The sequence below is a fragment of the Phyllostomus discolor genome, chromosome 8, assembly GCF_004126475.2.
Source record: "Phyllostomus discolor isolate MPI-MPIP mPhyDis1 chromosome 8, mPhyDis1.pri.v3, whole genome shotgun sequence".
NCBI lineage: Eukaryota > Metazoa > Chordata > Mammalia > Chiroptera > Phyllostomidae > Phyllostomus > Phyllostomus discolor.
The window spans coordinates 75,293,120-75,314,355 of record NC_040910.2 but is presented as its reverse complement, the minus strand read 5'-3'; the positions used below and the strand labels follow the sequence as shown (position 1 = coordinate 75,314,355).

The 21,236-nt window shown below is 42.1% G+C and overlaps 1 pseudogene; it reads left to right on the top strand.

Moving 5' to 3' along the window:
• The first annotated feature begins 12,207 nt into the window (after positions 1-12,207).
• Positions 12,208-13,565, top strand: LOC114514963 (annotated as a pseudogene).
• Positions 13,566-21,236: the final 7,671 nt, after the last annotated feature.

Sequence of the window (21,236 nt, the reverse complement as noted above, 5' to 3'; positions counted from 1 at the left end):
CAAATGGGGTGATGGACCCTCTCCCCTCGGCTTTGACATAGCCTGAGTCCTCATTGTCCGCGAGAAAATCCTTCTCTGGCTGCCTTACTTCTCTTGGCTCCATGTAAGCCTGAAACAATGACAAAGGGTGGTGCAGCCCTGTGTTGGAAAGGGCGGGTTCCCGGGGTGATCAGGCCTAAGAAACATATGTAAATCATGTGAAACTGCTTGTTTAGAATGCTCTCAATTAAATGATAAGTATCCAAGGAAGAAGTAAGTTTGTTCCTTAAAGTTTTTTACAGTTCTTTAGCTATCTGACCCTGACTCAAAATAGGCCTTCAGAGTTCCTTGTTATTTGATCTTTACTTCCCAGCAATGAGTAGTGAGCTTTACTTGAATTCCTGTGTAAATAAACCCAATAAAAGCCGTTGAGGAAAAGGCTCTTGGTCTTTTTCCTTTGAGAGATGGGCCACCTTTCCTCCCCAAGGAGATCATGTCTTGGTAGACTTATTCTCATCCGTGGTGGACTGGGGGCTCTGTGGACACAGCCCCCCCACACCCTAACCCAGCAAGGTGGAGGGACTGGTGACTGGAGTGTCCCTTCAGCATGACATCTTGAGGATGGCTGCAATTTTACCTTCTAGCCCCTGAGGGAAACCCTTAGAAATTGGAGTCTGTGTTTTAGACTGAGAAACTGCCTCCTGTGGGACTGATCCTTGGTGTTAGGTGGTCTCAGTGTTGGGTAGGAACAGAGAATGTGTACTAGTCTCTGGCTCTGCATCAGGGCAAAACTATAGTTGTCACTGCTCCCAGTGGCAGTATAGGGAACAGGGGTGGGAGGTGACGGTGCAGATTGTTCCAGGCAGAGGGAAGGACGAGGGAGGGCATTCAGAGATGAGGACTAGGGAATGGGGTGAGGGAAGCCCATGTGTTCAAGAGGCTGACTAGTAGGGAATGTGCTGCCACTGCTTGAGCAGAGGCAGTGTCAGACTGACAGTGATGTGGAATGGACAGGTCACAGGGAGATATTCAGGCTGAGGCAGGTGCTGATGCAGGGGCCTTCCTTTCCTGTTGTCAGAGGGTACCAGTGTCTGGCAATGGGAGTGACAAGAGTGAAGAACAGATCTTAAATTGTAATGGAAAAAAATACAGTAAGATAAAAAATTGGATCCAGATTTTTCTGTGTGACCTTCCTCAGCCACTTGGAGCCTCAGTTTCCTCTTCAGCACAGGACAATAGCAATGTCTGCTTCCAAGGGCTCGTCAGGGAGTTCCCTCCCTTTAACACTGTGGCCCCTCAATTCCCACCCCCTCCTCATCTGGGAGGTCTGGCAGGAAGTTGCTGGGCTCATTCTGACCATGAAGGTCATTCTGACCAAGAAATGCTCTCTACTTGGGCTGGGGGTGTTGCTCTGGGCCTGTACTCTCAGGGGTGTCCCAGCCAGGCATTCAGCCCAGTGTGCCATGTCCTTCCCTGTCCAGGAGAGGGTTTCAGCCTCAGATATTGCTCCATTCCAGTGTCTCTGTCAAGGCCCGATGACCCTTCCCCTCCTCTGGGCTCCTGTCCATGTGCACTCGGACGAACTTCTGACAGCATGGAGAAAGCCCCTTTCCCTGCAGCTCTGGTCCTCTGCTCCATCCACACAGACTCTCCCCTAAGACTAAGCATCCCAGGGGTCTGCCCCATGGACGGGAGTCTGTCCCTTCATGACAACAGACCTGTGACTCATTAGAGGTAATGGAAGGAGCATTGGAAGCAGAGGTGTTGCAAGAGCTGCTCAGTTCATCCTCCCTTTCCACTCAGGAATCCTTCCTTGCACCAGTGTCTCGCAGATGAGTCTTCCCTCAGTTTAGGGACAGATAGTGATGGAGACTCGCCCACAAAAGACCCTCACACCCCTCTTTGGATCAGGTTCCCATTCTATCTTTTGACGCTGCAAGTCTGGACACCTCTTAACACTGTTCAGACAAATTTTTCAAACGCCTTTCAGGTGGCATTATATTGCATGCATTTTTTTCTGTATTATTAAATATTCTTCAGACCATATTTTACTCATGCATGAATTTCTCCTCCTTCTATCAATGCAGGTGTCCCCTTACTCTCTCCACTGTATTCTCTAGCCTCTCTGAGCCCCTCTCAATGCCCTGAGGGTACCACACTTGCTTTTGCCTCAGCTCAGATGTTACTTCTTTCAGGAAGCCCTCCCAGACTAACAAAGTTAAATTGAATATCCCTTCAATGTCCTCCTGTGGCATTCTATGTGACTCTCTATTACAATAGTTTACAAGCAAAGACCGAGTTTCTTTTTTTTTTTTTTTTTTTTTTTTTATTTCAATCATTGTTCAAGTACAGTTTTCTGCCCCCTACTCCCGTTTCAGCCCCTCCACCCAACCCTCCCCCCTTCCCCCCATTACCCCCCACCCTTAGTTTTTGTCCATGTGTCCTCCAAATTTGTTCCTGTAATCCCTACCCATTCCCCCCTGAAATTCCCTCTTCTCTCCCCTCTGGCCACTGTCAGACTATCCCCTATTTCAGTGTCTTTGGTTATATTTTGCTAGTTTTTTGTTTTGTTTTGTTTTGTTGTTTAGATTCCTGTTAAAGGTGATATCATGTGGTATTTGAAAGACCGAGTTTCTAGTCTGCTTCCACCACCCTTGGGGACAATGAAGACAACAAGTCAGGCAAGGAACTTACTTTCATGAGGGAAAAAAAAGGACCATGAACACATAAACACAGAAAGAAGAGAATCTTAGCAAGCAGAGAGTGCCATGAAAGAATGAGCATGAGAACACCATGGAAGGTAACTGGGCTCTGGGTGTGGCTTCTTAAAATACAGATGTCAAGAAGGGACTCTCTGAGGAGGAGAATTTGGGCTGAGACTTCAAAGTGGGGTTGAGTCATTTGATTGGAATTGCATTGTATTTTGGACTGGGGGATTCGAATTTTTATATTATTGAATTCTTCCCAGGTAAGAATATGGAATGTCTTTCCATTTTTCATATTTTGATTAATTTTCTTCAATGAAATTTTATAGTTTTCTCCATATACGTCCTATGCATTACTGTTGCATTTACTCTTAAGTATTTTATAGGTTTGGTTGTTGTTGTTACTATGAATTTATTTCAAGTCCCAGCTTGCTTTTGCAAGAATGGAGAATTTTATATATATATTAATATATATCTATCTATATAATATATATATATTCTTCCATTCATCTTTATTTTATTATTTTTAAATTCTACTCCATTTCATTTTTATTTTTAAAGTATATTTTGTTGATTAGGCTATTACAGTGTCCCATTTTTTCTCTCTCCTTTATTCCCTTCCACCCAGCACCCCCACCCACCTGCATTCCAACCCCTTAGTTCATGTCCATGGGTCATAACTATAAGTTCTTTGGCTTTTACATTTTCTATACAATTCTTAACCACCCCCTGTGTATTTTGTACCTACCATTTATGCTTCTTATTCCCTGTACCTTTTCCTCCATTCTAGCCCCTCTGCTGCCTCTTCTCTGATAACCCTCCATGTAATTTCATTTCTGTGATACCATCTTGTTCTAGTTGTTTGTTTAGTTTGTTTTGTTTTGTTTTGTTTTTAATTCTTTTTAGGTTTGGTTGTTGATAGTTTTGAGTTTGTAGTCATTTTACTGTTCATATGTTTGATCACCTTCTTTTTCCTCTTTGTGAGTCCTCTCCACCCAGCTGCCTGTCTCCACCTCTCCTTCTGGTCTGGATGAATATTTCTTCTTTAACTACTTGGTTGTCAGACTTCCATACAATTTGATTTACTGGCACTTTTGTTTCCTTTTGTTTGTTTGTTTTTAAATTTGTTGTTTTCCTTCTTTTGGTTCTGTGAGGAGGCAAAATCTATCTACCTATGCCTCCATCTTAGCCAGAAGTCCTATCCATCCTTTTAAAATTAAATTTACTGTCATATCATTGGTTAATAACATAACATTCAAACATACCATTCTACAATGCATCATTCATATTTTGCATTGTGTGCTCATCACCCAGGATCTAGTCTCCTTATCACTGTTTTTGACCTCCTTTACCCTCTTCATCTTCCACCCAGCTGTCCTCCCCACTGGTAAACACCATACTCTTGTCTGTGTCTTTGAGATTTTTGGTTTGTTCCTTTGTTGCTTTCTATTTTATATCCCACATATGAGTGAAATTATATAGTTCTTGTCCTTTTCCATCTGATATTTCACTCAACATGATAGTTTCAAGATCCATCCATGCTGTCTGAAATGGCAATATTTTATTCTTTTTTATGACTGAGTAGTAATGCATTGAATATATGTACCATCTCTCCTTTATCCAATCATCTGTGAAAGGACACAGGTTGTTTCCATGTCATGGCCACTGTGAATAATGCTGCAGTGAACATAGGGGTGCATAAATCTTTATGAATAAGTGTTTTCAAATTCATCCTTCTTTATATACATAATCTATTTGTATCTTCACATGCTTACATGTTCCTGACATTCTGTTCACACCTAAGTAATATTGTGGAATGAATGAGTGTCATTCTATTAGCACTGGAAATGGCATCTCTTCTTGCATTGTGGGGGAGAGAGAATCTTTGAAACACCCAGGTGGTGAGAGGGAGAATCATTTTTGTGTGGTTGAAGATAAAAGCTGAGCTTTCAGATTTTGAGGGAATTGAGCTCGAATCATGATTCTACCACTTAGAAACTGTGGACTAGGCAAATTATTTTTACCTAATTTGTCTGATTATCAGTGTCCTCTTATATAGATGGAGCTAATAGCTTCTATTATTTCTTGTTTGTAGATATTTTAAAAACTTTATTTTTCACAGTGCAATACCTATTAATAGCTCCATTTTACAGGCATAGAGGGGTAAGTACCTTCCTCAAATTTCAGAGTGCAGATTCATAATTGAACTCAGGCCAAAGTGAAGTCCGAATGGGCCTAATCATAGTGCTCTTCTAAAAACGGGAGATGTATGCAGAGCTCAGGGTTGTATGCCTGTGTGAACCTGACTAGTCACTGGCAAATGGTCCTTAGGAATGTCATCTATTACTAGTACTTTGAGACAAAGATTATTGAAACTAAAATTCTCCTTAGGTGAATGCTTTTCCAGTGATTTTCTAAATCTTCCTTTCCATTCTCTTATACTCCTGATTGCTATACTTGATTTTCATTTCACTGTCAGAAGTTATCCATTTTTATTGCAAGTAGTCTACTTTTTCATTCATCCAAGAAGTCCTTATTGCCAGTTGCCAGACATAGCTTCTATTTCACACTGTAATGTGAAGGTTAAATAAACTTTGGAAAGTATTATTGAGAGCAAACTCTCAATATATGTTGACTACTCTTTTAAATGGTTTGGTAGATATGTTCTTTGAAATTTATATGTTCCAGGATATGACAATTTATGGGTATTTTATTTTTCAATAATTACATGCAGATTTCAGAGGACCAATTAGATTTTCAAATGCAAAACTCTTTCCATGGTAGTACAATTTCCATCAGACTCATGTATTTTTCTTTAGTTTCTCTGTGGTTGCCCATAATATTACAATCCTAAATATTAAGCATACATCCTGAAAACAATCTTTTCCACATTCCCTAAATATTACTCACACCAGCCTGATGAATAATAATTTATTATTATCCAATTCTGGTGTACATACAGATTTCTCCACTGAAAAATAGCTTTTTCAGTTGGTTTATCAAAATAAGAATTTCATCTGGGACTTTGCATTGTGTCTGGTTGTTATGAATCCTGCTGTAGACCCTTCATCTCTAGCAACTCAGTGTTGCACAACAGTGACTGATTGAATGATTGCCTCATTCTCTTATTTCTCAAAGCTGTGTTCACTCAAAGCAGCATCAGCACAATCTGGAGCTTATTGAAATGTGGATTCCAAGTCCTGCTCCAGACTCACTGAATGCAAATCTGCATTGACTTGTGTGCCCCAGGAGGCTTATATGCATGTTAAAGTTTAGCAGGCTCTGTGGTAGAGTGTCCCATCTTCATCTACTTTTTTTTCCTGTTGGAGCTAGTTTGCTCCTTGAGATCCTATGTTCCTATAAATGGAAGTTATTGCTAGCAGTTTGATTACATTGAAGTTGAACGTTTTTTGGTAAAATACATCACATTATATCCTGTGCCATGATTGATTGATAGAAAGATTAACCCCTGAATTTGTAAAATGAAAGACTGGTCCCTCCATTGTAAACTCACATTTCCTTCTTGTGAGCCTGGGAAGGAATCTGTGTGGAGTGTTTGGCATCATATAAATATCTGGTTCTCCACCAGCCATTCACCCAATGACTTTAATACTATTTGATATCTTTTTATCCCTGCCTGAATCAAGGGTTTAATGGGGCTTTAAAGTGTTCCTCATATAGATCTTAAAATCTTCTCAGGTGCTTTTCCCCTATGTACTCTGCCTTTTTTTGGTTGCCATTGGACAGGGTGGGGCAAAAGTAGGTTGACAGTTGTTCATATGGAAAACAATACAATAATTAATAAATAATAAGATAAGAATAAACTCTGTTTCATGTACTCTCAACTTTAAACCCTCTTTTGCTCTCACCCTATGAATGGGTTCTTCTCTTTCATCACAACTTCCACCTGAATGTTGTTTGTGTATATGAATGACTGATTTGTGCTTTTGATTCTAAAATATATGAGTTTTAACTGTTTTTCAGCTGATTTTTTTCCAACATCATTTTCACATTCTTCATACTTATGAGGCTTTGAAATCAATCTTATACCTGCTTTATCAAGAGATTTTAGAAGTTTTCCTTCCCTTTCTGTACTCTGAATAGAAAAAGAGATTCTCTCTCTTTTTAAAAATTATTTGTTGTTGATTTTACTGTTACACTTGTCCCAAATTTTTCCCCTTTTGCTCCCCACCCCACCTAGCACCCCACAGAGCCTGAGGTCATCCCCACACCATTGTTCATGTCCATTGGTCATGAATATTAATTCTTCAGCTACTCCATTTCCTATATTGTACTTTATATCCCCCTGGCTATTCTATAACTACTTATTTGTACTTTTTAGAAAAGATACTATTTACTGATTTTTAGAGAGGGGAATTGAAGAAGAAAGAGAGGGAGAGAAACATTAATGTGCAGTTGCTTCTTGAGCACTCCTTTCTGGGGACCTGTCCTGCAACCCTGAGAAGTGCCCTGACTGAGAATTGAACCCATGACCCTTTAGTTCACAGTCCAGTGCTCAATCCATTAAGCCACACTAGCCAGGGCTGCTTATTTGTACTTCTTAAACCCCTCACCCCTTCACCCATTCCGCAACACCTTCTAAAGGTTTGGTGGGAGGTCCTATGAACTCAGTGTTGCTGGTCCTTCTTCAGGGAGGAGCTTTTTGACAGGGATGCTAGACTGTGCTCTGGAAGTCAGTTATTTTCCACCTGCCCTGAAGGAGGATGCTGCAGTCCCATTCTTTGCCTCATGAGTGCTTCCCATGGTAGGCCAGAGTTCTGTGTCCTTCTGCTGTTTGGGTGGACATGTTACTTGTTTTACCTATGAAGCTGAGTAGATGTGATATGTGCCAGTTTCAAGCAAAACACTTAAGAAGCATAATTAGCCCTCTCTCTCCCTACTCCTTTTCTTTAAGAATGGCATATCCCAAGAAGGACTGCTTTAATCACAGCAGAATGCAGCTTGAAATTGCTGTGTAATATAAGTGAGGAAATAAATCTTTTTTGTAATCCATTGAGACTGAGGGCAGTTTCTACCACACTATAACCAAAAGAAAAATGATTAATATGATATATTTTGTGGGATGTAGTTGGCTTAGACTTTCTGTTTCTACCATCAAAATATCCTCTATATCAATGATTCTGTCTCTGTTCTTCTTGCTTGCTTAGCTTGTTTTTTAGATTCAAGTATTGATAGATTTGAATTTTTGCCATTTTATTGTTCATAGTTTTGATCTTCTTTTTCTTAAATAAGTCCCTTCAACATTTCATATAACAATGGTTTTGTGATGATGTACTCCTTTAGTTTACTCTTGTCTGGAAAGCTCTTTATCTGCCCTTAGATTCTAAATGAAAGCTCTGCTTGGTAGAGCAATGTTGGCTATAGGTCTCTGTTTTTGACGACTTTGAATACATCTTGCCAATCTCTTCTGCCTGCAAAATTTCTTTTGAGGAATCAGCTGATTGTCTTATGGGAAGTCCCTGTAGATAACTAACTTTTTTCTTACTGCTTTTATTTTTATTTCTTAAAACCCTTCCAAGTGCCAACCACCCTGTGCAGTACTTTAACTTTCACATAGAATTTCTTTTTATTTATTTCTTATTTCTTTTAAATGATCTTATTGTTGTTCAATTACAGTTGTCTGCATTTACCCCCTACCACTCCCCCCACCCCAGCCATCCCCACTTCCCTCCCCTGCTTCCACTCCTCCTTGGTTTTGTCCATGTGTCCTTTATAGTTGTACCCAAAAACACTTTCTCCCATCCCCAATTATCTGCCACCCCTCCCCCGCCTCTGGTTACTGTCAGATTGTTCTTAATTTCAATGTCTCTGGTTATATTTTTCTTGCTTGTTTTTTTTTGTTGATTATTTTCCAGGAAAAGGTGAGATCATGTGGAGGAGCTTCACCTACAGAGTCCCCCATCCACCATGGATGAGAATAAGTCTACCAAGACATAATCTGCTTGGGGAGGAAAGGTGGTGGATCTCTCAAATGAGACGGGCCATGAGCCTTTTCCTCAATGGGCTTTTATTGGGTTTGTTTGCACAAGAATACAGCTAAAGCTCATTAATCATTGTCAGGCAGTAAGGATCAAACAATAGATAACAATGAACACTGAGGGCCTATTTTGAGTCAGGGTCTTTAGCTAAACAGCTACAACACTTTGGGAGACAAACTCATTTCCTGCTCGGATCTTTATCATTTAATTAAGAACATTTTTAGCAAAGCAGGTTTCACAGGATTTTAGGTATTCTTTCTTAGGCTTGATAACTGAGGGAGCCTGCCCTTTCCAGCACAGGGCTGCACCACCCTTTGTTATTGTTTCAGGCTTAAGTCAGGCAGTGGAATTAAGGCAGTCAGGAGATTAGGAGGCTTCTCACAGAAAGAATGATGACTCAGGCTTTGTCAAAGCCAAAGGGCAAGGGTCCATCACCTCCTTATGCTGTAGTGCCCCAAGTCCTTCCTTGGGTCCTCCACGTGATGGTGCCTGTTTTAGGTCATTCCCCCCTTGGGGAACCTTACTCATCGTTGGCTAACCGACCAAGCACTGGGGGCCAGTTATGGATGAAGGAAAAAGAACAGAGGAAACGATCCTGCCAGGGAGATAAGCTTTGTCTTCTTAGTGGCTTCTGGTCCTAAGGTCACTCCCTCAGCCTTAGCCTTGGGGGGTTAGAGCTTCTGAAACCAGACAGGACAGCTCCCAACAAGATCACATGGTATTTGCCCCTTACTCCCTGGCTTATTTCACTTAGCACAATGCTCTCCAATTCCATCCATGCTGTTGCACAGGTAAGAATTCCTTTCTTTCTGCTGCATAATATTCCATTGTGTAAATGTACCATAGTTTTCTGATCCATTCATTTACTGGTGGCAATTTGGGTTTCTTCCAGCACTTGACTATTGTAAATGGTATTGCTATGAACATTGGGGTGCATAGGTTGTTTTGGACTGGTGTTCCAGGGTTCCTAGGGTGTAATCGAAGTGGAATTGCCAGGTAAAAAGGCAGTTCCATTTTTAGTTTTCTGAGGAAATTCCATACGCTTTTCCACAGTGGCTGCACCTTTATCTCCAACATTTGGCATCTTACTTATGCTGTGTCCTGGAGTGGACATCTTTGCAACCATCTTGTGTGGGACTCTCTGCACTTCCTGGACTTGTTTGTCTATTCCCTCACAAAATTAGGGAAGTTTTTTTTCACTGTTTTTTTTTTTCAAATAGATTTCCAATTTCTTGCTCGTTCTCTTCTCTTGTTGGCATCCTATGATGTAAATGTTGGACCCCTTGAGGATGTGCCAGAGGCTGCTTATACCATTTGGCATTTTTTTGGATTCCTTTTTCTTCTTCTTGTTCTGATTGGTTATTTTCTGCATCCTTATGTTCCAAATCATTGATTTGGTTCTCAGTTTCATACACTCCACTGTTGTTTCCCTGTAAATTGTTATTTATTTCACTAGTGTATCCTTCATTTCTGACTGGACTTTTTTATTCTGTTGAGGTCCACAATCAGTTCCTGGAGCATCCTTATACCCAGTGTTTTGAAGTCTGCATCTGGAAGATTGCTTATCTCCATTTTGTTTAGCTCTTTTTCTGGAGTTTAGATCTGTCCTTTCATCTGCACCATGTTTCTTTGTCTCCTCGTTTTGGCAACCTCCCCATGTTTATTTCTATGTATTACGTAGAGCTGCTTTGACTTCATGTCTTGGTACAGTGGCTTCATGTAGTAGGGTCCTGTAAGGTCCAGTAGCACAGCCTCCCCTATGATCCAAGCTGAGTACTCGAGGTGTGCCCTTTGTGTGGGCTGAGTACACCCTCCTCTTGTAGTTAGCCTTGGTTTCTGTTGGCCAATCAGTGGGTGGGATTTTCCCTGGAGAGTCACAGCAAGGATTAGCTGTGACCACTGACCACCAACCTCTGCCCTTCATGGAGGATAAGCTGTGCAGGGGCATGGTGGAGGTGCTCTTTTGTAGTTTATAGCATTCCCCAGGGTTTGCAGGCCCTAGTGTTTCCTTGGTGGAGCAGGCCAGGATCAGCCCACACCTGTGTTCTGCCCAAGGCCACCTTACCTGAGCTATAAAGCAATCCAAGATGGCTGCTACTTATGCTGGGCTTGGAGATTCCCAGGTGCAGCAAAGCTGTGAGTCTAGGCTGGTTGCTGCCTGTGCTTGGCCTGGGGCTCACTGAGGCCAATTGCTGCTTGTTTGATGGGATTTAGGAAATTGTGAAGCATGAGCCAAGTGCAGCCACACATATGGAAATGTAGCTTGGGTGGGCCAAGAAATTGGGTTTGGCAAAGCCTCTGGGGATCTCTAAGGTGGGTCAAACAGTGTTAGCCAGGCTGATGGAGACTCAGATATGGCACCAGCTTTCCAGCTCTGTGGAAGGATGGTTTAGGAAAGGGATAATTGGCTCTACCTGCCTTGATGCCAGATACTTCATTTTCTCCCTGTATACCAGTGGTACCCTTCAAGTTGTTACCCTGGTGCTGGAGCTCTGAGGAAGTGAATTAATGTGTGGGTTCTTTTAGAGGAATTCCTTGGGGGTCCACAAATTTCTTCCACCATCTCAATCTTTGCTTGTTTTTTCACCTAGAAGTTGTGGGGACTTATCTTCCAAGCACTGGGACCCTGGGCTGAGGGACCTAATGTGGGGCTGGGACTCCTCACTCCCAAGATGTCCCTCCAGAATTTTTATCCTGCACACATGGGTGAGGGACCAGCCTGTCTGTGTCTGTGTGCCTCCTTACCAGTCTGAATGGATGTGGTTTCTTTAGGTCTGTATTTGTCAGACTTCCATTCAACTTGATTTCTGATGGTTCTGAGTGATGGTTGTTCTATATTTTAGTTGTAATTTTGATATGGTTGTGTTAAGGGGTTAGCCATGTCTGCCTATGGTGTCATCTTGACTGGAAGTCTTATGGGATTTTAACATAGGCAGTTATGTCTATCTCATTAGAGTGAAAATTCTCTGGGATTAAGTGTTATCATTGTTTTATTTACCCAGCATTTTACCAGGTGCAGAGTTGGTACTTAATATCTGTTGAATGGATGAATAAATCAAACTTCTTGATTCTTCTGACAATACAGATGAAGAAAAAGAAACCACAACTACAGGAATGTACAAAAGGAAAAAAGTATAAAGAAAGAAATCAAGAAATCTAGTTTTCCCAGCCAGGGTACATTCCTGGATTGCAGGCCATAACCCCCAGCAACCGCACATTGATGTTTCTCTCTCTCGCTCTCTCTCTCTCTCTCCCCCCGCCCCGCTTCCCTCCCTAAAAATAAAATAAATAAAATCTTAAAAAAAGAAATCTAGTTTAATTTTCTTTAATTGTGTCTCTCATGCTTCTTAGTATATTGTATTTAGTACTTTTCAATAAAAACATACAGTGCAAATAGTATGTGATCAATACAAATACATTAAAGTAATTCTTTTCTCTGGAGTTGAGAGAATGACACATTCATTAATAACATAGAGTGAAATATGTTTAAAGAGTTTTAATGGGTCTCACCCCATGTCTCTTTCTCTGACTTCTAGGCATATGGCAGGAGGGAACCAGACGACTTTCTTTGGGTTCCTCCTCTGGGGACTCTCAGAGCATCCAGAGCAGCAGCACATCCTCTTCCTGCTGTTCCTGTAGATGTATGTGGTCACTGTGGCTGGGAACCTACTTGTTGTCCTGGCCATTGGCACTGACACACATCTCCACACGCCCATGTACTTCTTCCTTGCAATCCTTTCCTGTGCAGACATCCTTTTCACTTCCACCACTGTGCCCAAGGCCCTGGTGAACATTCAGTCCCAGAGCAGATCCATTTCCTATGCAGGATGCCTGGCTCAGCTCTACTTCTTCTTGACATTTGGGGATATGGACATCTTCCTTCTGGCCACAATGGCGTATGACCGCTACATGGCCATCTGCCACCCTCTCCACTACATGATGATCATGAACCACCAGCACTGCACCCTCCTGGTTACCATCTACTGGACCCTTATGAGTCTTGTTGCCTTGACCCACACCTTCCTCATATTCTGGCTCTCCTTCTGCTCTAAGAATATCATTCCTGACTTCTTCTGTGATCTGGGACCTGTGATGAAGGTGTTCTGCTCAGACACTTGGGTCAATCAGCTTGTGCTCCTCTTCTTGGGGGGAGCAGTCATTTTAATCCCCTTTATGCCCACCCTGGTCTCTTATATCCACATCTTTTTAGCCATCCTGAGGGTCCCCTCTGCCCAGGGAAGGTACAAGGCCTTCTCCACCTGTGGGTCCCACCTTGTTGTTGTTGCCCTGTTCTTTGGTACGGTGATCAGAGCTTATCTTTGCCTCTCGTCCTCGTCCCCCAACTGAGTACTAGAGGACACAGCTGCTGCTGTCATGTACACACTGGTGACTCCCCTGCTGAACCCCTTCATTTATAGTTTGCGGAACAAGGACATGAAAGGAGCCTTGAGAAGACTTCTCAGGGGCAAAGTCTCCTTCTCATGGGGCAAGTAATGTCTGTAGAGAGACTGCAGGTGTTCTCTGTTCTGTCCAGTGAAAAGCTTGACAGAAATTGATACCTCATCTGTCTCATTTTTGAATCCCACAGTTGTCTCCTCACCACTCCCCTCCCAACTTCCCCACCAGAATTTGATAATGTTGAGGAAAACTAAGATTTTGCATTGTGCTTTAAAGTTAATCTGTTAAGAGTCGCTTGTTTACTCATTTATTTCACTTGTAACATAACTTCAGGAGAATGAATGTCTTTTGCAATGTTCTTAATTCAAAAAGTTTGTGCAGCCTTTTATGTTATTCATCAAAACTTGATCCTGGAAGGTAGATTAATTATAAAAATATTAGCTTGTGAGGTCAATATTGGGTGTCAAAGAGTTTATAATATTAGGAGAACTGTATATTTTCTACAAAAATTAGAAATTATACAAATACTTATTGCCTCAAGGTTATGAGTTAAAAATATCGTAATCATTAAAATAAAGCACAGTTACAATTTTGTTCTTTCTGTGTGTGTGTGTGATGAGAACACTTAAGATCTACTTTTTCAGAAAATTTCAAGTGTATAAATGGTATTGTCATCTATATTCACAGTACTGTGCATTCAATCTTCAGAAATTCTTCTTTTATTTTTGTTCAAGTATGGTTGTCTCCATTTCAACCCCCTACTCTCCCCGACCCTAGCCACCCCCACCTCCCACCCTCAATCCTATCCCTCTTTGGCTTTGTCTATGTGTCTTTTATAAAGGTTCCTTGACAACTATTTCACTATTTTCTCCTGTTATGCCCTCCCACCTCTCCTCTGGTTACTGTCAGTTTGTTTTTCATTCATCTTGCACAACTAATATTTGTCACTCTTTGACCAACATCTGCCCTGTCCCTTACATTGCTAAAAAGGCTCACAGATAATGCTGATATTGGTAGTCTAAAGCCCACACTTCAAGTAGGAAGACTATGAAGTAAGTAAAGGACCTGTAATTGGAAAATTATAAGACATTGGAGAAAGAATTTGAAGAAGGTACAAAAAATGAAAACATACATTGTTTTCATAGATGGGAAGAATTAACATCATTAAAATATTCCTACTACCCAAAGCAATCTATAGATGCAATGCAATCCTTATCTATAGCATTCTTCACAGTGCTAAAACAACAACCCAAAAACTTATATGGAAGCACAAAAGACACCAAATAGGCACAGAAATCTTGAGGAAGAAGAAGAAGGTTGGAGGAATCACATTACCTGATATCAAAATATTCTACAAGTCCATAGTAATCAAAACAGCATGACATTGGCATAAGAGCAGGCATGTAGATCAATGAATCAGAATAGAGAGCTCAGAAATAAACTGATACCTGTATGGTTAACTAATATTTCACAGAAGAAGCAATGATATACAATGGGGTGAAGGCAGTCTATTTAAAAATAGTGTTGGGCCCTGGCTGGTGTGGCTCAGTGTACTGAGTACTGGCCCATGACCAAAGGGTCACTAGTTCCATTCTCAGTCATGGCACATGCCTGGCTTGCAGGCCAGGTCCTCAGTGTTGGGTGTGCAAGAAGCAGCCACACATTGATATTTCTCTTCCTCTCTTTCTCCTTTCCCTCCCTTCTCTCTAAAAATAAATAAATAACATCTTCAAAAAATAGGAAAATGGTGTTGGGATAATTGGACAGATACATGCCAGAAATGAAACTAGACCATATTTTTACACCATATACAAGAATAAACTCAAAATGGATTCAAGATGGAAATGTAAGAGCTGAAACCATAAAATGCCTAGAAGAAAACATAAGCAGTAAACACTCCCACCTTTCTGTTAGCAATATTTTTTTCTGATATATCTCCTCAGGTAAGAGACACAAAAACACGTAAACAAATGAGACTGCATCAAACTAAAACATTTTTGCATAGCAAATAAAACCATCAACACAATGGAAAGTCAACCTGCTGAATGGGAGAAAATATGCACTATTGATACATCTGATAGAGAATTAATATTCAAAATTTTTAAAGGAACTCATAAAATTCAATACCAATCGAACCCAAACAATTCAATTAAAACATGAGCAGAAGACCAAAATAGACATTTCTCCAAAGAGGACATAGAAATGGCCAATAGACATATGAAAAGATGCTCAGCATCACTTATCATCAGAGAAATGCAAATGAAAACTGCAGTGAGGTATCACCTCACAGCTGGCAGAATGGCTACCATCAATAAGTTGACAAACAAGTATTGGTGAGGATATGGTGAAAGGGGAACCCTCATGCACTGTTAGTGGGAATGCAGATTGGTGCAGCCACTGTGGAAAGCAGTGTGGAGATACCTCAAAAAGTTAAAAATAGAATTGTTTTATGACCCAGCAATCCCACTTCTGGGACTATATCCCAAGCAATCCAAAACAATAATTTGAAAGACTAGATGCACCCCCATGTTCATTGTACCATTAATAACAATAGCCAAGATTTGGAAACAGTCCAAGTGCCCACCAGAAGATGAGTACATAAAAAAGCAGTGGTACATTTACACAATGGAACACTACTCAGCCATAAAAAAGAAGGAACTCTTACCATTTGTCACGGCATGGATGGACCTGGAGAACATGAGGCAGTGAAAGACAAATATCACATGATTTCATTCGTAAGTAAAATCTAATGAACAAAATAAACTAACAAAAAAAGAACACACATCATGCTGTCAGAGGGGAGGGGCCTGTAGAACTGGCTGATAAGGTGAAGGGATTAAGCAAAAAAAATGCAACATTATAGACACAGACAACAGCATGGTGTTGACCATAGGGGAGGGTGAGAGGAGGTAGAAGGGGGTATAGAGGGAATAAATGATGGTGGAAGGAGACATGACTTGGGATGGTGAACACAACATAGAGTACACAAATGTGTTATAGAACTGTATGCCTGAAACCTAAATAGTTGTATTAAGCAATGTTCTACCAATAAATTCAGTAAGAAAGACTAAGTATAAATATAAAGAACATGGCTGACAACCTTTGAGGATTTTTAAAGGAATATTGATGTGATTTTCCTCTATTTAGTTTGGAGGCTAATGAAAATCCCCTCCAGATCACAAATATAAGGTGATCCAAGGTCCAGAAGTTGTCACTCATGACACAGATGTATTAACTTTTGTATCCAAACTTCTCTGTCCACCTGTGTACCATCCTGTCTCCCTCCTTCCATGTATAAATCCCCATTTTTGTGAAACATCTTTTGACCTTAGATGTGATGGTTGGATACATTTACCAATCATGTTGCTCCATGTAGGTGATACAAATATATGATTAGCAAGTAGTCTGCTCCTAAGACTGTGGAAATGTCACTGTAACCTAAAAGACCTGATGACAGTGACTGCCAGGAGACCTCATTAGATGCAGTGTGGCTGTTGTTGGATATGTCCAGTGAGGGAGAAATAATTGGTCATGGCAGTGTGAAGGGATACAACATCCCACAATGATGGTTCCTACTGTGTGTATAGCACGTCTCAGAGTGACCCAAAACATCTGCCTTTGCCTATTGTCCTTTCCCAGTGGCAAGGTGACTGAAACCAGTTTTATGCAGCTGTTTGCTTGGAGATCCCAGCCAAGGCCTTAGAGAAATGGCAGCTGTTTGATGTTCTGCAAACAAGAAAAAATGCTACAGTCCCCATGTCACTGGCCAGTGGTCCCTGAATCCTGGATTCTTCTTTTCAACAGGATTCCAGCCATGTCCACCAAATCTTTTTGAAATATTTCACAAGACTGGGACAGTGTGTCAGCTAACCTGGACATATGTTTCTGACTACCCATGTACATACAAAGCTAAGATGCAGTTGGTCATTGCCTGTTGCTACTCCAAAGGCCCACTTGCCCTGTTTCACCCTCCCGGAGGTGGGCCTGTCAGTGATGAGCCATGAACTCCAAAAGTCAAAAAGTCCGTGATGGTCACTGAGAGTGAACAAGGACAACAAGAGTGGCTCTGCCATGCCCACCTGTGGAGACATCAGGTCGCAGTGCAGCACAGCCCTGATAGCCTATGTCCTACCTCACTCCAACACAACCACTCAGCTGCTCCCAAAGAGAAACATCGGGAAAGATGGAAACTTCTTAGCAATGGCAATACTTCCTGGTGAAAAAATCCAAGGTATTCTGTTCTCTTTCCATTTCAATCCTCCTTTTTGTAGTAAACATTGGTTATCATTGTCCACATCCTTCAAAAGTAGTCCTATTCATTCATACCTCTGTGTAAAGGCCAATATCTGACTTGCATTTTCTCACAGGATGCCTGTGAGAAATCTCGAAACACTGCCTATGCGGGAATGAATGGAAAGATTTCCAAGGTGTCTCGAAGACCTGGGCACTTTCCTACCATGGTCGCCTCTCATGTCATAATGTTGAACGCGGTCCCTATCCCAAGGTAGTGCAAAGGTTAACCTGGAGGCTCCTTTATCCTCATGGGACCTTTGCTCCTTATGGATTTCCCCTCCAACCAAAATTGTATGTTTTGGGTTTTTTTGACAGCAAAGGACAGTCAGCGTCCCCATCAATTTTGTGGTCAGACACAAAAGCCTTGGGTACTCTCATGTCATGTCCATGAGAGGCCACAGAGGGAACATCCACAGAGACAGGAAGAGATCAGGGTCAGCCCAGGCAGAGTGGGGAGGATGAGGAGCGAGGCAGCTACAGGTCCTAGGTTGGTCTGGTGTAGCTTGAAGCTCGTTCTGGAACGAGGGAGGGCTTGGGACGTGATGGATGGTTTGGAAAAGCTGTGAATGTAGTGAAGACTGCTGGGATCACACAGATCACACAGATCAATTTCAGTTGCCTTAACTTAAATTTTACTTGCTTTTCACATTTCAATAGAGTTTATGCAAAATACATTTTAATTTAACGGGATACTATACTAACTCACGAGAATTAGGAGTACAAGTAAGAGAGTGGGCACTGTAGAAATTGGCGTCAGAGGGCAGGGGGTCGCTCTGTGCCCGGGGCAGTCAGCAACACCAGGGGCTGAGTCCCTGGGTCTGTGGGCCTCCCAGCAGCAAAGACCAGTGGCTCTGGGGCCTTGAGCGGTTCTGCCTCTTGCAGTTGAGTCACAGCTGTGCCTGGGGCCGGCTCGGGCCCTGGACTGGGCATTTCCTCTTCAGGTATCTCTTGCTCTTGCTCTGGAGCTGGTTCTGTAGTAGCGAGAAGAGGATGACTTACTGCTAAGACGCCCTCTTATGCATCTTGTGAGAGCAGGAAACTTCCCATGTCCGTGGATGAAGTCTCAGGTTAAATCCAGAGGTGACCAAGTCTTCCCAGGCTGCAGGCCATGGAGACAGTGACTCGAGCCCATGCCCTGCTCCTACTCATCCCAACCTCTGGAAGCCCTAGTCTGTGTGGCCCTGCCCCACCACTGCTCACAAGCCCACCACATACCCAGTCCTGTTGCTCCTCCTCACACTGAGTGTCGCCTGAGAGGGCTCAAAGTCCTGCAGCTCTGAAAGAAGAAACTAGGCCTGGTGCTCCAGGTCTGAGCCTGGAAAGTTGAGAGCTGTAGGTAGGCCAGCAGCATAATCTGGCACAGAAATCTGGGGGCTTGAAACAATCCTCAGGGTGCTGTTCCAGCCAGATGTCCAGGATGGAGGAGATGGCCCTGGGACAGGCCAGAACAACTGAGTCTGAGGCCTGGCTTTGCCAACCTCATGACCCTCCCCCTACTTCCCCATGGTGGGTGGGTCTCTGCACCTCCTGCTGCTACCCAGGAAGAGCCAGTCCTACATAAGGTCCCCCTTCAATCGGGCAGTCCTGGTAGAAAGGATCCTGGTCTCCTATCAAGGGCTTCACAAGGCCTCTGTCACTGAGAGTTCTTGCTCAATGATGTGGGTGTGGGTCAGCCTGCTCCAAGGAAGCCCTGCACGCTCTCCCATGGTCCCTGGCCCCTGGTCACAGGATTGCCAACCCCATGAGGGGACGGAGGGTGGTGCATGCTCTTTACTCGGCACTCCTTGGCCCACAGCAGTTGTTCCAGGAACATAGACCAGTCAAAGAAACACTCTTTGTGTCTAGCCCTGGCTTTCAGGACCCACCTAACACCTCCCACCTTAGCTACTGCAGCTTCTTGCTATCTGATTACCAATGTGCCCAGGGAGGTTGTTCTCTTCCCACTGACACTCAGTTCCCTCAGGGCAGAACCCTCAATTGAGCCTTCACTTAGCTTAGTAGGCATAGTGTTTCTTACAGCCCCTTTTTGGGACCCAGCACAGAGTGGGAGAAAGTGCTCTCCCACACCAGTAAGTCTACATGCATAGCTCTCTCAACTCTTTCTAGTTTTAGGAGAAACCCTCCCAGATCTGCCCTCAACAGAAATCCCATGATAGGCGGGCGGCAGGGTTTTGCCAGCATCTCAAGTGCTCAGTGCCCTTGTTCCCTGGATATCTATGTGAATCCAGTGCCCAGATACAGAAAGATATCATGGTTTGCCAGGGAAGAGCAGGGAGCAGGAATTGTGACTATCTGTCATGTGTCCTCAGTGCATTTCTTTCCTTTTGTTTCACCTAACTGTGTCTGCTTCTCTTGTCTTCTCATCTGTCGTTATCTCACAGGGACAGAGAAATGAAGATGTGATTCTGTGTGCACATGCTTCCCATGCTCTCCTTCCAGGATGAAGTTCTGAAACATGTTCTCTATCCCTGGACATGAGGAGGCTGTCAGCTATAGAGGGGGTGACTCCGGGCTCAGTAGATGGGGACAGTGGGTGAGCGAACCTGGACATATGTGTCTGAATACTCAGGTGCATACAAAACTAAGACATGAGTAGTCATTGCTGTCACAGCCTGAAATCCCACCCTGCCCACTTTCACAGTCCTGGAGGTTCATCGGACTGTGTATACATTGGAGGTCCTTAGCTCCAATGTAAACATGAAAACTAAGATAATCTGTGATGGTCTCCAAGTATTAGTGATTTAGCCTTAATACCAGATTGTGTAAATTTGTGGGTGGCAGGAACTGTGAAGGGTACTTGTATAAAAAATCTTACGTGAAAAGAAATAGAAACAGGGATAGTAGCAATAATAACAATTGCCTCATCTGCAAATGTAAAATGGGATGGGAAAACTAATAGAAACAAGGATATTTATAAAATATAGGAAACAGTGATATTAATAATTGCCCCCATATACAAATAGAATAATGAGAAAAAGAGAAATCAGAAGGAATGAACATTTCAAGAGTTAATGTTGACAGATTTTTTCAAAAGGAAATGTAGTAGAAACATTGTTAGAATGCAGGAGCCCATGAATTTCCTGAAAAAGTTATTAAAAATGTCTGAGCACAGCTTAGCGGAATTTAGCAAAAGTGCTAAGACAACATTTTAAGCTTCCAGAGAAAAACAGAAGATCCCTGACAAAGCAGCATCAGTAACACTGAAGTCTAATTTCTCCACAACATACTAGATGTAAGAGGACAATGAAATCATATGTGTAGAGCAGGAGAGAAAATAACTTTAAATATAAAAATCAATGTTCAGTCTAAGAGTCACTTAAACTTGATGTCATCATGAAACTATTCTTAATTATGCATGGCTTAAGACGTTCTCCAGAGAAACATTTGCCTTGAATACTCTCGAAGAAAATACTCAAGTTAGAAGACAAATGTAATCAGGACAATGATGCAAGTGTTATGATAAGTCGTGAGAAAGATAAGTTAGTCATGCTTCCTCTTGATGAAAAGAATCCACACAAAGTCTGAAATAAAATTGTAAAATACTAGGTAATGTCAACACTGTCGAGTGGATGAGGGTCTGGGGTGGTGGGACACGAGACCTTGTTAACATACTTGTCCTGCTGGGAGAAAAGAGAGATGTGTTGAAGAAATCCTTGGGGGTAAATTTCAATGCATGCATTTTAATTTAAGAGAGGGCATCCTGGCTTGTAAAATAGAATGGATAAACTAAACCATTCTCGTGAAAAAGGACCTATTTAATGAGCAACAGTAAACTATGAGAAAACATCAGAAGAAAATTTGGCCAATCATAATTATTGTTTGCTCTGTCATACACGTTGTGTCAGTACCTAGCAGATAACAC